At 37.3% G+C, this 16,650-nt stretch overlaps 1 protein-coding gene across 1 annotated transcript in view; it reads left to right on the top strand.

The window, feature by feature from the left end:
- EYS (eyes shut homolog) overlaps nucleotides 1-16,650 on the top strand; it is a 1,254,974-nt gene that overhangs the window by 673,969 nt on the left and 564,355 nt on the right.

Raw genomic sequence — 16,650 nt, 5'->3', positions numbered from 1 at the left:
TTGCAAGACAACTGATATACACACGCATTTCTTTTTCTGCTCTTTATTAAGTGTTAGCTCCCACATATAATGGAGAACATGCAATAGTTTTCTCTTCATTTATGTCAGTTGTCTACTACAGGCTAATTAATTAAATGTTTAATTTCTGTGTGCAAAGCAAGATCTACTAAAGATATGAAAGATGGATACCTTCTGCACAGCATGAGAAGGGGGACTGCAGGGGAGGAAAAACCCCTAGTACAGGTTTATACTGAAGTTACCAGTGTTGAAGTTTGAGGCAAATCAGGTCCTCACTTTCTTCTTCACTCAGTGAGAGGGTGTCTGTCTGCTACATGTGTTGTCTGGGGCGTGGGTAGGAGTGATAGGCAAATGCAAATTCATTCATCCTTCGTCTCCAATTTTTTCTTTTCCTGTGCTATGCTCAGGTGTTATCATCTTTTGCTTGGTTACCTTAGGTTTTGAGAGGACATTTTTATGCAGGGATATTTATTCACATTACTGATGTCATTTTGCAGAAGGATGAGCACTGAATATTCCTATTTTTCCATCTCATTGATGTACACTCATTTACAGCTTCTTCAGTTTCATATTATCAACCATATCCATTCTCCTTTATGATTCATTCCTTTTCTGTCTCTTTTGAAAAATGTGCTTTCTTTACCCAAAACACAATTAGAATATTATTTTCTCCATTCAGTTTTTTAAACCTTAAACAGTTAATGCTTTCATTTAGTTTTCAGTGGTGGATAATTTCAAATTGTCCAAGAGAAATAAAAGATGTCAGTGTAAGTTGTTAATAATTACTATTTTCTTGCCCTCTTGTGTGGCATTCTTGTCTTTGATGCTTTCAGACACAGTGAACCAATACTTAATGTTTTCTTTATCTTTGTATCTTCATAAAAACACTTATTCCAGAAGCAGAAAAATATAAGGAGTAAAGGGACAGAATGGCAGAGTTGCAACTTTTATCTGTGTCATTCTCCAGAGGTCCTGGATTCCAGATCACTGTCCAGGTCTCCAACAAGGTGTAAGCAGTCCAAATATTTGAGCCATCTCTGCTGCCTCCCAGGAACTGCAGTGGGGGTAGCCGGGACAGGAACCAGAGTTTGGAACTGAACAACTGGGACACACTGATGCAGTACATGCATATCTTAGCCAACATTTTCACCAGTTTTCTAAGTATTCTCCCCTTGTTCTTTTCTGAATAACTTTAGGGAGAACTCACTCCTTCATATAGTTTTCTTTCTGATTTTGGCTATTCCTATCTCTTTGTACTTTAATCATTGTGAAATGTGTGTGTGCGTGTGTGTGTGTATATATATATATATATATATATATTCCTTTTTAAAAAATGCATCAATTAGGTAGCTTTTTAGAATGTTTCTGCAGATCACACTTCCTCTCTGTCTTCACACTTTAACACTCAATGCAGTACTTTTAATTGTACTGCAATTTTAGATGTATTTAGAAATATCACATCATCTCATTGGTGTCCTACATTTCTAAGTTTTTCTTTCTGCCTATTCCTTGCTAACTTTTTTGATCCTGTGACTAGTTTTCTGTTGGATTAATTTTTTTTTCTGAAATTGTAAGTTGTCTGCTTTTTATATTCTTTTAAGGTAAATGTTATAAAAAATTTTATCAATATGAGAATATATTTCAAATACTTGCTAGATATAATTCTAAGGTATAATTCCAAGGTGTGTGTCCCACCCTCACAATTTTTTCCCTCTCATTCTTCATTCCCTTCCTTTTTCTTCCTATTTTTATTTTTGCTACCTCTAAACTCTAGTTACATACATATCATGATTTTTTTATTCTCCTCATGAAATATGCTTCTTGGCTTTTTCCTTGTTTTTATTCTTTTCTTACACTATCTCCCAATTATGTTCTGGATACCTAATTCAATCAATCAAATTGTATTTTAGTTGTGTCTTCAGTTTATATTTCACTTGCTTTCCTTTTATGTCTACAAATTTCATTTAATAACTTGTTGGTCATAGATAGCTTTAGAAAGCTTTAAATGGATAATAACTATCTCATTTTTAAAATAACTGAACTTGATAGCTTGTTGGTAGCTTTTATTTATAGAACTTTATTTTGTGTTTTGTGACATTGACTTGAAAAAACTTTGCCTCAGGGTTTTTTAGTGATTTCTAAAAATTTGCTCTGAAAATATGTTCCTCCTAATTTTTATGATTTATGCTGCCAAATTTCTGAGTATACAAATAAATCATAGTGTTTGAGATTTCCTGAACACATGCACATACACACACACAAAAAGACACACACTGCATTCATCCTGAGAAAGATGGAAATGATGCATATAAAAGGAATGTATTTTTTGCTGTGACTTGTAAGAAAAAGATTAAAATGTCCATTAAAATATTTTAGGCAATATATTTGGATTTTTTTTCTCAATGTGTGTCAATTTAGGCTTATCTAATCCTACATTCCCCTAGGACTTTTCTAATTAGAATTTGATTATTCAGTTGTAACTCTTTCTTGCTAGAATTAGCAAATATTTGTCATTGCAAATGGAATGTAATAAATGTGTCAAGTTGCAGAATTCTGTCCTACAAGGCAGGCAGCCTCTCAGTGCCAGGAATCTAATGAAAAGCATACATGTCAGCATAGCAAAGAGATGAACTGTAATGTAAGCCTAAAGGGGGAAGGCAGAGGTCCATATCTGTTGGAAGTAAAATTTTAAGATTAAAATTGAGAATTTACTGTATGTAAAAGAGATCATGCAATAATGCAGAGATACTTCTACTTCCCACATAAAATGATGAATTAGATAATTTTTATTTGCAATTCTTTCTGAAATCTCATAAATAAATATTTCAAAGGTAAAAGTCCATTAGGACAAAAAAAAAAAAAAAACCCACGATAATGGAGGAGAAAAGAGACATAACATTTTGAAGGCTAAAAAGCCGAGTGACAAGTCATAACAGACTTAGCAGAACTGAGAATTTAGAAACCTAAATTGGCACTAGGAAAAGTAGAAGAGCATGGTGATTTATAGCACAGCATCTACAGACACCTCAGGAAGTGACAACACTAGATAACTGCAAGTGCAAGTGAAAATGGAGTACGAATTCCACTAGTTGGATGTCTTAGGGTTGATACATTTTTCATCAAACTATTCTGACATACCCAAAAGTCCTTGGATGAAATCAGACTAATTTTTAACCTTTAACTATGTCAGCTTATCCTGCATAGCCCAGCGAGCCCACTGAGACACACAAGGACATCCAGATGACAAGAAGCCTCACTTCTTTACAAGATATTTTTAACTAGGATAAATGGAAATGTCAGGTACTTGTTACTATTTGGAAATTTTTCTAATAATTAACATCCTGTAATGACTACTGATTATCCACAAAAAGTTGCTTATAAAACACTTTATTCTAGGCTCATTCATTTACAAGTATAATATAGACATTGGAAAATAATGCAAATTTACTTTTTTGTTTAATAAAGGAAAAGACACTTCGACCCTTGTACACAGCACTGCAAGTTTCTCATAAGTTATTTTTTATGATGCATGCCCTGATATAACGCTAAAATTTTCCAAAGACTTTCATATTAAAAATATGACAGATGGGACATTGTCAAATACTATCATTTGTTACACAACTCTGAAATAATTCCGATTTAAGTTAGATCTTCTAATTCTAGATCCTATATTCCCATTAGAATTAACTATTTTTGATGTTATATTTCAATAGAGAAGTGAGTGTTTCTGTTACACCACTGGAATATAAATAGTCATCAGACTATAAAAAAGAATATTTTCAAAACTTATCTAAGAGAAACAAACTCTTGAGTATGCTCAAATTTTCAGGTGTGACTCATGCCACCTCCAGAGCTGTCACCATGTGGCAATAACACTCTTTCCTAATCTGGCCTTCCTGACTATTCAGCTCCATGATGGGAACAACACTTCATTTTCTTGTAACCTTTGCTTCCTACACTTTCAAAATGAAAAATAAGAATTCTTTCTTTTCTCCATAATATATAATCATCCATATAATCCAACTAACTTGAAAAAGGCCTTATAATTCAAATCAGTTTGTACACATGACATGCATGTGGTGAATACCTGAAATTATTTTAAAGATGAACATTCATGTTCAGTAAAGGTATATTAAATGCTTGGTGGTCAGTATCAATGTATATTTCTTGGTACTCTTTGTGATTGTGAGCTGAAAGCAAAAATAACTCTTGGAACTCTAAAAATGTTGAAAGATCTGGTGAGGTATTGCAAATTATGTTTAATTAAAAGCTGATTGCTAGGAACAGGTGAGATACAGGGAATTACTATTCGCACCTCTTTTCTCATTTATCAGAAAGTCTGAGAATTGAAAGTAAGAATTAAAACTAATAATTGGTAAGACAACTTGAGAGGGACATTGTATATTATTTTGTGTTACATTTGTATATTTCAAGTGATATAAATTATATAATAAAATATATCTTCAAATATAAATTTTATGATTTTATCCTATATTGCTCTTATATAGGAGCAAAGAATTAACTTTAGTTTGTTATATATAAGGAAAAGATTTAGTTTTTGAAACACTGCTGAAAAATTAGCAACATCTGGAAAATTAAGGAGGCTTAAGTGTTTTTTATTATAAGTTGTTGAGACATACTTGACTTACCTTTCATTTGACTAGACACTTAACCACAAATTTGCAATAAACAATTTGATTGTATTGGTGCTTTATTTATAACTGTATTCTGAAGAACAAGTTTAATCTAAATCTGTTGATATCTGAAGAATGTGTGGTGTGGTCTGTCTGCTTAGTTTCATCCTTATTTTTATCACATAAAACATAGAGATTGTTAAATTATACATTGACAGGACGTGTAAAGTTACTCATTTTCAGCATAATTATTTTACATTTATTATCACTTTTTTTCTAAATATGAAATGAAATCTGTCAAAGTTATAAGAAAAAACTAAGCAAAGGGATTTAGAACTAAAACAATAGATATTTTCCAAATTTGAATGAAAGTCATTCAGGAAATTGGTGAAACAAGAGAAAATTTATTTTCATCGTTAGTTTTATTTTTTGTTTAAAAGCATTGACCATGGCAAAGAAAGATTTAAGGCGGCAGTGAAGATGCTCCTCTGGGGTCTCATTTCACTATGGAAATATAGTTTCCACATGAAATGATGTTTTAGTGTATAGATTTTTAGGAACTATCATATAGGTCATTAAAAGATTAGTTATAACTTAATTTCAAAATGTCATTTAGTGATTAAATGTAGTAAAGCTTGCTAAGATTTTACGAATTATACATCAATCTATGAAAAAAGCAATACTCAAAACTAACTTGTAAAACATTGTGTACTGCATTTATAAGTGGGACACTTTATAAGTCTAAAAGGGAAATTCAATATGAGAATCCATGTTGAACCTCTTTTCTTAAAGATTTATTTTTATTGGAAGGGCAGATTTATTGAGAGATGAAATGTCTTCTGAATTTCACTTGTTCATTCCCCAAATGGCCATAATGGCCAGAGCTGAGCTGACCTGAAACCAGGAACTAGCAGCCAGGAGCTTCTTCTAGGTCTGCCACATAAATGTGATATCCCAAGTCTTTGGGATATGCTCCACTGCTTTCCTATACTCTAAGTGGAGAGCTAGATGAGAACTGGAGCAGCCAGGACACAAATCAGCACCTATATGGGATCCTGATGCTTTTGCCTTTTGGAGAATTAGCCAATTCAGCCATCACACTAGGCCCCCCTGTTGAACCTCTTAACCAATGAATATTTTTAAGAATTACAATGCTATTACATGCCTGCCCCAGTCCTCGTTCTCATGCTCACCAGTCAGAGTAGTAACCCAAGAGGGAGGTGCCCACTGTTTCAATACTGAGCCCACTCTCAGATCTTGTTCTGCAGTTTAACTTGACAGAATTTGCCCCTCTTGCCAGCCCAGCCAACCCACACCTACTCTGGCTTATGAGACTCTGACTGGTGAGTATGAGAACCAGGACTGGGGCAGGCATGGCTAGACAGAATGGCACCCACCGGCCTGGATATTGGCTGGATAGTGGGGCTGGTTGAATTGAACAAGGCTTCAGTGCCCATTAACATGGATGGGAGCTAAATAGGATGTGGAACAGACTGGACCAATCGGCTGCACATACTGGCACACATAGGAACAAGGGCAGGGGTTGGGCCAGGTGGGGTTATTGTGGATTGCTCCAACTAAGACTGTAGCTCCGATTGGTTAGTTTGAGGGTCGAGTGTGTGGTGGGTGGTATCAGGCTGGGCTGCCACACCCAGTGGTTTGTGTGAATGACAAGGCTGGAATTAGAACTGACCCACCACTTGTAACCACCAGCATGTACATAAGCTGATTGGGGTGACAGACTGTGCTAGACCCTGTATTGGCAAGCACACACAAGAATAAGACCTGGGATCACCTCAGATGAACCACTGCACTGAGAACCCCAACCATGGAGAGAATTGCAGGTTCTATGGTCTGACTGTGGAGTATATGTGTAAGAGCTAGGCCTCCTCAGTGGCTTAGATGGAGCAGTGGATAGCATATTCAGGTGCAAATTGAGGATATGGCAGTCCATTGAAACCTGCAGAGGACACTTGATACCATGACAGAGGACAGAAAAAAAATGATCAACTACCCCACCCAAGTGTTGGCAATGAATATCTGGGCAACTGGAGACTCTAAGGTGGACTATGTCATCCAGTAGATTCTGGAGAGATTTCATCATGCTTGGAGTGCTGAGATTGGCAGCAATTCAGAACTTTTGGGCTATCAAAACCTCTTTAGCAGGCCCCTCAGAGCAAGCACCACATTGGGGACCCTGGGGTGGTATGTAGTGGCTGTCTTCCATCCCAGGGTAAGGAGACACTTAAAAGGCTGGGTGTGGCTTCCCTTATCTCTCCCCTTCCCCCAGATACAGGAAGGAAAAAAAGACTCCAAATAAATAACTTTTAAAAAATTATTAAAATAGAGAACAGATTTTATGCAGTCTACAGTCACATGAAGTCAGCCACAATTCCCTGTCTCCTTGCTTCTTTAGTCTCCCCTGTCTTCAATATTTTTGCACAGACATAATTTCTTGTTTTTTTCCATATTGTTTCCTTCATGTTTAAAGCGGGTATTAAGGGAGAAGGCCCACCCAATTTCCCACCCTCCCCAGGCCCCACATGTAGGGTATGCTCCGAGGTTCTTGCTCAAGTGGTTTTGATAGTTCACCAGTTAGAAATTGCTGCCAATCTTGCCACTCCAAGCAGTATGAGGTCTTTGAAGAATCCACTAATTGACATAGTCCATCATAGAGTCTCTGTTTGCCCTGCATTTCGCTGCCAACATATAGCTGAGATGGTTGATTGACCTGTTCTGTCTTCTCTCATAATTTCAATCTATTCTATATTCAAAAGCTTAATTAACCACTAACAATAATATTCAAGTAAGAAGTAGGAAGACCAAAATTCCACAGGAATGTAAATGAGGGCTAAAATTAAAATGTAATCATAAGATGTTCAATTCATTCCTAAACATTTTTTGTATTCTATATTAACTGCCACCTAACAGCAGAAGCATATTTATTTGTGAAAAAGTTTATTTCACAAGCACAATAGTTTTCAATTGTGCTCATGATGGTGCAAATGACAGTTTCTTTCTTTTGAATGACTGAGTAGTATTCCATAGTGTATGCATACCATATTTTCTTTAATTACTCATCAGTTGATGGACACCTGGGTCGATTCCATATCTTAGCTATTCTGAATTGAGCTGCAGTTAACATTAGGGTACAAGTAGAAATAATGTTATTGATTATGCACTATGCTGCAACTAAGTTACAGTTGCACAGAAGCTTTTGTGATCTACTGAAGTGAACAACCCATTCTGCTAGAAGGCTCAGCCAAGGCTGGCTAGAGAAATTTGTTGGCAGCATTAGCTGAGGCTTCAATAAACACACTTGTTGAACTACATCAGTGAAGAAAGGTAATCTTAATTATCTTGTAGTTGTTGGGAATAGGTATGGATTGTATTGTCCATACCTGCTTAGAGCTTCTCATCACAGATGGTTCTTCTGTTGATAAAAACCACAGATTTATGAACTCCCAAATTAACTGTGCTCTGGATTCATCAGGAGCTGGCGCATGTAGTAGTGTTTCCTCTCACTTAGATGCTGTATTGTGATCCTTTTAACCCACTTTTCTATATTTATTACTATTTAACTCTGCTTAACTTCTTTTTACTGTTTAACTTTGTTTAGCTTCTTTTGCTGTTTGAATAAAACATACTAGAAAGTAACTTAGTAATTTTGAAATATATGGTAGAGGTGACAAATTCAGTGCTCTTCGACAGGGTCGGGGGGAGGGTATACCAGCACTGGTCTGCCAGATAATGTTGATGCCTACAATGCTAAAATCCAGTATGATATCAGTTAAACCACCAATTGCACTGTTTCTGATCCAGTTTCCTGCAAATATGATTGGGAATGCAGCATATAATGTCCCAAGGCATCCACACGGGAGACCCAAAGGAAGTTTCGGGATTCTGGCTTTGGACCGGCCCAGCTCTGGATGCCATTCAGAAAATAAACCAGGAGATAGAAGACATGCCCCAATGTATGTGTGTGTGTGGTGTGTAAATCTTGGCTTTAAAGAATTTTTTTTTAAAAAAGTAAAATGTTCTAGAAACTTCAATGAGGTCCAGCATGATAGTCTAGTGGATAAAGTCCTTGCCTTGCACCTGCCATACTCCCATAAGGGTGACAGTTCATATCCCAGCTTCTCCACTTCCCTTCCAGCTCCCAGCATGTGCCCTGGGAAAGCAGTCAGTCGAGGATGGCACAGCCTTTGGGATGCTACACACATGAGAGACCTGAAGGAAGCTCCTGGCTTTGGGTTGGCTGAGTTCTGGCCTTTGTGCCACTTGGGGAATGAACCAACCGATGGAAGATTTTTCTCTCCGTCTCTCCTCCTCTCTGTATATCTGTGTTTCCAATAAAAATAAATAAATCTTTTAAAAAATTTAAAAATTGGCATTCTTTTATATGTCTGTTGATGTTTCACATGCACATTTAAGGATCTTTTCCTTATGTTCGATTGAAGAGAGCTTGATGATCATGTGTCATGGTGAAGTTCGCTTTCGATCAAGCTTGTTGGGAGTTCTCCAGGATGTTGTTTCCCAATTCTTTCTCTAGATTAAGGAAATTTTCCATACTATTTTATTAAATATATCTGTAAAACCAGTTTCTCTTTTTGCACCTTCTGGGACTCCCATATCTCTAATGAGTTTTCTGAATTCTGTGTCCCCCATTTTCTCGATGTCTTCCTCAGTTAGCTCTTAGGTTGGCATAGGGTTTTCCTCCTTTGCAGGGGAGTCTTCAGTAATATTCATTTTGCTTTTTGTATCTTCTTTTGCTCTTGGTCATTGTACTTCCAGTTATCAGATTCTTCTCCTTGGGGCGGGTTTCTAAGCTGTGTCACCCACAGGCCTACAGTTTGATTTTACTTATTGCTGTTGGTACACAGCTCTTTGTTTGTAGCCAATTGTGCCACTCCCTCCACCGAGTTCCAGGTCTGGATTCTTATGTTAGATTTCCACCATGGTCTCCATAACCCCAGCTCCTGGCTCATCACTCCCCACCTCCTGTGTTATCATGCTGAGGTTACACAGTTGTCTCTGCATCCTTTCTTCCGCCTTCAGTTGGATCAGATCCCAGGATTAGGGAGACACCAGGTGCCCTATATAGCTAGGTTGTTGGTGGTGCTGATCTTGCCAGAACCTGTTGGATGTTAAGTCTGTGTACCACACAGATCTATTTGACCCATATGATGCCACAGTCAGTATTACTTTCCTGTGGGACCAGTGCAATCCACTGAACTCAGAGAATTCTTGTTTTGTGGCTTTTCATTTAAGGGAATGTATAATAGCTGTGTAATGGAGACTGTCATATCTAGTAACATGTTATTTAAATTCATGTCATTGTAAACTTCTAGTTTTCTTCCTATTGTTGATTATGTATTTTGACTTTTCATTTAAGGGGATATGTAGTAACTGTGAAATGGAGACAAACATATCCAGATGTGAGGATACAATATAGTGTGCATCTCTTCTTCCAAAGATGGATTTAAAATGGAACTGTTTACTATATATTAACAATAGGATGCTGGACTCTGCCATTGTCCATGCCCACAATGATGGTCATATGACTGTGTATGAAGAACTATAGTAATGATATAGAGGAACTAGGTGAGGGGTGGGAGTTGGGCAGGGAATAAGGGAAATCCCAGGAGCCTATGGAAATGTATCATAAAATGATAATAATAAATTTTTTAAAAAAGAGGACAACTGAAAAAAAATAAGAAGTCCCAGTAAAGTGGAAATATACACTCCGTATAAGGACTTTTATATAAACATAGTGTCGATATCATATCAATTGGTGTGTTTTTAGTGAAATCACTTTATTTCAAGCCCATATCTAGTTAAGTTTTATACACTGTGATAGAATGTTTGTATATGTGAATACTTGTACTGTTATTAAAAGCAAACAAGATGACAAAAATGCAATATAATCATGAGAATGGAGAACAATATGCAGAAATTACACTATGCAATGTAAGATTTGTCAGAGAACAAATTAACTCAATGCTTGATTGGATTGGGGTTGACAATCCGTCCAATGAAATAGGATAATAATTCCAGAAACAGCTTCTGCACATTGAAGGATGCTGCATATCAGAATTGGTAATGCAGATAAATAAAGGAAGAGTGATTGCTCTGTTGCCCGAGAATAATTGGTACTCTACATTAAAAAGCGAAAGGTGAAAGGGAGCATTCAGATGAGTCTAAATAGAGTGAAAATATGGAATTATTCTGTCATGGAAAACTGGAGAGATGCATAATTTGTTTTATTTTGTAAAGTTACTTTTTTATTGCTTGCTATTAACTTTTTTTCTATATAATCTATTGATGTTTGCTGGTGAAAGAAAAATGCTATGATCATAGCTGCTGTACTTGTTTTCAAAAAGATTTTTGATTGTTTTCAGAAACAAAATATATTCTACTACTTGATTAGTTCTACCTGACTTTTGCCCACAATCTTCAGTTTTGTTCTTTTTCATTTTTATTGTTATTTTTTTTAAGATTTAGTTATTTTTACTGGAAAGACAGATCTACAGAGAGGAGAGCCAGACAGAAAGATCTTCCTTCCACTGGTCCACTACCTAAGTGGGGTAAGCTAATCCTAAACCAAGAACCAGGAGTTTATTCTATATGTTTGACAAAGGTACAAGGGTCCAAGGCCTCTGACCATCCTCCACTGCTCTTCCAGGCCATAAGCAGTGAGCGGGGTGGGAAGTGTAGCAGTTGGTTCATGAATTGGTGCCCATAAAGGATCCTGGTGCTGAAAGACTAGAAAATTAGCCAATTGAACCATCACGCTGGCCCCTGCAATCATCTGTTTTCTTTAAATCTTACTCTTCGGCAGCCTATTGGCTCAACTGGGTAACCTCTTCTCTGTGGGCTAGGATCCCATATGGGTGCCAGTTCATCTGTCCATTTTTGTTCCACTTCCTATCCAGCTCCCTGCTTGTAGCCTGGGAAAGCATCAGAGGATGGCCCAGTGCCTTGGGACACTACACTCACATGGGAGACCTGGAAGACACTTCTGGCTCCTGGCTTTATACCAGTTCTGCTCTAGCAGTTGCAGCCATTTGCAGAGTGAACCAGATGGATTCAAACACACAAAGTTATGGTCTCCAGCTTTCACACAACCCAAATTTTACTCTCAGAATATGACGGTCAGGTAGTAGCCAAGAAATAGAAACTGATAGAATACTGGAAGTGCATGTTGATGCACTCTTCCCAAAAAATACCAACTTATTACACTGTTACCTATCTGCATGGGTCTTACTAAGCTCATTTCTAGCCAGATAACTTCTGGGAAATGTTCACTCTACAAATGAGATGTTCTTCCTTTATCATGACAATGAGAAACAGTGTAGCTAGATGTAATTGAAATTGCAGTCAGTTCACCACCATTAGGCACAATACTGGAGAAAAGCTAGCATCATTAGTGCCTCACTCTGTGAAAAAGAGAGTGTGGGGATAAAGACAATCAAGGTTTTTTTTTTAAGAGAATTTTATTGAGCTTTTACATAAGCATGCATTTGTTGGCAAGTCCATCCTATTCTTGCACTTTCTTTTAGTGAAGCTATTATATTTAATTATTGCTGATGCTACTTAGGATTAGGCTCCCAATTATTGGTTCTACCACATGCAAAGTAACTATTCATCATGTGAAGGCATGAGTTGGTGCTGTAGCTAAATGGGTTAATCCACTGCTTGTGACTCCCACAAACCATACAGGAGTGTGGAATGAGTCCTAGATAATTCACGTTCCATCCAGCACCTTGTTAACAAGCTGGTAAGCAGATAATAGTGTTAAGTACTTGAGTTCTTGCCAACCGCATGGAAATCCACATGGAGTGGCTGGCTCCTGGCTCCGGGCTGGCCCTTCCCCAGTCTTTACAGCCACTTTAGGTGTAAGTCATCTCATGGGAGATACCCTCTGTCTTTATCTTTCATACTACCTTTCAAATAAGCAAATCAATAAATAATTAAAAGATAATATGGGAAAAATCAAATGAAAATTCTATTTGGTGAGGTAAAAGTGAAGGCGTAAAATTTTATTTAATTCTACATAAACATATCTGGAATTGTATTTTAGCCATCATTATTAGGAATGCTACCTATAATTAGCTTCACTTCACAAAACCGCTCTGTGCTATTACCACCACTGTTGTCATTTGATTTGAACTTTTTTCTAAGAGATTCATAAAATTTACATTTATGCATTTGAGTAGGACATGCAACAAATGACTGACTACACAATGCAAACTGAGGTTTTCTAAAAAGTAAACATAACAATATACTTTCTCAAATACATGTAAGCAATAGAAATCATATATTTCATGAGATAAAAGTATATCATATGCTTACCCAAATCAGACACTGTACTAGTTACTTGAGGTACAATTACAGAATACTTTCACTAAGCCTAAGAGAGCATGTGTGCTGGAGAGAGTGAGCTGGGGTGGGGACAGACCAGACTTGGCAGGGCTACAACCCCTGTGTGCCTCATGTGGACTAGATCAGGGAAAAGCCAGGCTGGGCTGATTGATCCTACTGGTGGAATCTACAATTAGAGGGGGTGAGGGTTGTTTGGGCTTAGCCACAGCATCAGCTGACAGGAACTGGCACTGGGTGCTAATTCTGGCAAGTTAAACCACAGAACCACCTGGAGAGTGCATAATCCAGGAGTGGGAGTGGCCTGGGAGGAAAATAGTGGGCTCCTCCAAATTGGGTTACCACTTCCACGGAAGGGCACAAAAACTAGGACATGGGCAGGGGTGGCTAGACAGACACCCAACAACATCCATGAGGGCTGGATTGTTGAGCTGGTTAGATGGCACTAGGCTTTAATACCCATTGGCATGTATGAGAGCCGAATGGGATGTGGGACAGACTGTACTAGTCCGCTGCACATATTGGCAGACTAGGGCAGGGGGCAGGTCTGGTGGGGTTATTGTGGGTCGCTCCGACTAGGCTGCAGCTGTCACTGGTTTGTGTGAGGACTGAGTATATGCTGGGCAGAACCAGGCTGGACTGTGGCACCCATTGGTTCCAATGAAGACAGGGCTGGAAACAGAACGAACCTAGCAATTGAAACCACCAGCTGATTGGGTCGACGGACTGTGCCAGGCCCTGTGCTTGCTAGTACATACAAGAATCTGGTCTAGGAACACCTCAGACAATTTCTTTGGGGATCCCCCCAATCAAACTGCAGGACGCAGAACTCTAAGCACTAAAAGACAGGACAGGACAAGTCAACCACCTCAGCTATATGTTGGCAGTGAAATACTGGGCAAATGGAGACTCTATGATGGACTATGTCAATCAGTGGATTCTTCAATGACCTCATCGTGCTTGGAGTGGCGAGAATGGCAGCAATTCATTACTGTTGAACTATCAAAACCACTTGAGCAAGACTCTTGGAGCATACCCCACAACAGGGTCCTGGGGTGGGTGGGAGACTTTGTGGGGCTTCTCCCTTAAAATCCCCTTTTACCTCAGATACATGAAGGAAACAATATGGAACTAATTGTCCTATCCATTTTTCTGTAGCGCTTGAACCTTTTTACCCTAATTATGTAAAGATTGTAAAAAAAAAATATATATATATGTATATATAAGAGCATGTGTGAAAGCTGTGCGGAAGACTAGCTGGTTGATGACAAAACCACTTATTTTCTTGAGAGATTCATCTTTAAAGATACATACACTATATTAAAGAGACTGTGAATTAGGCATGAGACAGTATGTGTTTTCCTAAACAGTTTAAGAATAGGCTGTAGTTTATTTTTTTAATTTTACCAATATTGGATATTTTCTTCTTATATCAGCCTTAAAATAGGTTTATGCATAATGTTACCTTTGGATCAAATGCTTACTTCAGTATTCAAGTCACTGAAATATAGGTCTTAAATCTTTCAAAACTGCCTCAAGTGTGACATAGTTCACTCTTATGCTTTCAATGTCACCATTGAGATTGTATGCAGAAAATATGTTAGCCACATAATTTGAAAATCACATCAAAGTGGAACTGATGAATTCCTTGATTGAAATATACCTAAGTGTTTGCATTTATGTCTACAAAACGTAACTTTTTCCTGGAAATATTCTGAACGTTCTTAATTCTAGTTAAAGTTTAAAAAAAATTCTTTGAGGCTTAGCTGAGTATCTCTTTAAAGTTCACAGGTTTAAAGATTGGACAGAAATAGTTTTGAAGTTTCATTGCAATTTTCAAACAGGAAAAATACTTCACATAGATTACAAACTGTTAAAGTTTTCCAGCAAAGTTTAAAAAAAGAATGATACTTTGTGATGGACAGTAAGCTAACATGTTAGAGAAAGTTTTCTCCCTGTCCTTGATATGAGTCAAAATCACAAGGGCAAAATTTCAGGGTAAATGAAAGGGAAAATTTAATTTACTGAGAGATGAGGACTGTAACAGACTTTTGAGTTCCTAAAACTACCACCCTGCCTAGAGGGTGTGGCTTGGCGCTTTCAACAGGGCTGCAGAGGAGTTGGAACTGATGTGTTGAGTGCTAAAACTAGATACCTGTGAGATAGCAAAGTATCTCAGACATTAGCCCAGTTCCTTGTAAAAGTGTGTGATGGCTTTATCACAAGGAAGATATAAGATTATAGCCTTATCACCTGAGTAACTATACAACATTGCTCTGGTTAATATCTGAAAGAGGGAAGTATTGTATTAAAAGATTCCAGTGTCTTATTAATGCAAATGAAGCTTGCTTAACCTAGAAATCATGCTTGTGTGTTCCAATCAATTTATACCTGTAGTCATGCTAACTAGTGATGGTTAGATTACTTTGAGTCACAGGTGGCTTTAACGAAGACACTTAGAAAAGCTCACAAATTCTTGAAGCAAATGTTAATCGTGTGTTTGGACAGACACTGTAGTTAGCCACAGACTCAGTAATATGCTTTTGTTCATTAAAAAAAATTAAACATAAGATATTTAATTTATCTACAGTGGCTTCATAAACAGTATCTTCTAATTGTGAGAGGACAAATGATTGAGAAATTTCAAAGCACAGAGAAAAGTTTGTGTGAAAATATGTGGGACACAGAAGGAGCAATAGAAGAAAGCACATGAAAGAAGGTTTTCTATCATTTATTTCAGGCATATCATTAAAAATCAGCTGAGTGTTTTTCAAGGAAAAAAATAATCACTTCTAATAATACATACATTGAAGTGTGAGTCGTTCTTCATAGCTGTTGACTGCAACATAAGAACATCATGTTGTATACCACAGTCCCTGTTCCAGAGTCCCTGCTGCTCTGATTCTGAACCAGTTTCCTGGGAAGCAGCAGGTCATAGCTCAGGTTCGTTGTGTCTCTGCTGTCTACATGGGAGTCACATGGAGTTCCAGCCTCCTGCCTTCAGCCTGGCCCAGCTCTGCCCATCATAAGCATCTTGGAGAGATTCAGAAGGTGGAAGGTCTTTCTCTGTGGCTTCCTCTTTGTGGTCCTTTGCCTTTCAAAGTGTAAAATAACATGTGCATAAAATAATTATAAATTTCAAAAATAAAGGAAGCTGATTTTATTGATGATGTATTTATACAACTAAGACATTAGTTTATCAGACTATTTTGCTCAGAATGTACTAAAAGTCTACTTGAAATTTTTAGCTAATTGTCATTTAATCAGAAGGCAAGAGTGAAAGTCTTATGTTAATTGGCTCAGGCATATGGAATTAACACAAAAGGAGCAACTATTCCTCTTTTCAGTAATTTCTAGCATTGCCATTTAAGCTACCACAATCAAAGTAATACAACAAATAATTATTTTGTACCAGCATCTTATGTAAAAAATGAATACAGGCATGTGTAGATAATTGTTGCTAAACTATAACTTAAAATCTAGGTAAAAGCAGAATTGTAGATTAATCATTTAGGCACCATTCCTTTCACTGAGTTTTCTGTCATTTAACCCTCAAATACAGACATATGATGATATTAATTGCTATGATAGCTAAAGGAAATAAGTGGCTGAAACT

The sequence above is a fragment of the Ochotona curzoniae genome, unplaced genomic scaffold (assembly GCF_017591425.1).
Source record: "Ochotona curzoniae isolate NIBS_2020 unplaced genomic scaffold, NIBS_Ocur_1.0 contig_3819, whole genome shotgun sequence".
Lineage (NCBI taxonomy): Eukaryota > Metazoa > Chordata > Mammalia > Lagomorpha > Ochotonidae > Ochotona > Ochotona curzoniae.
Note: the sequence above shows the minus strand (reverse complement) of the source record. Positions and strands in the feature narration are given on the sequence as shown.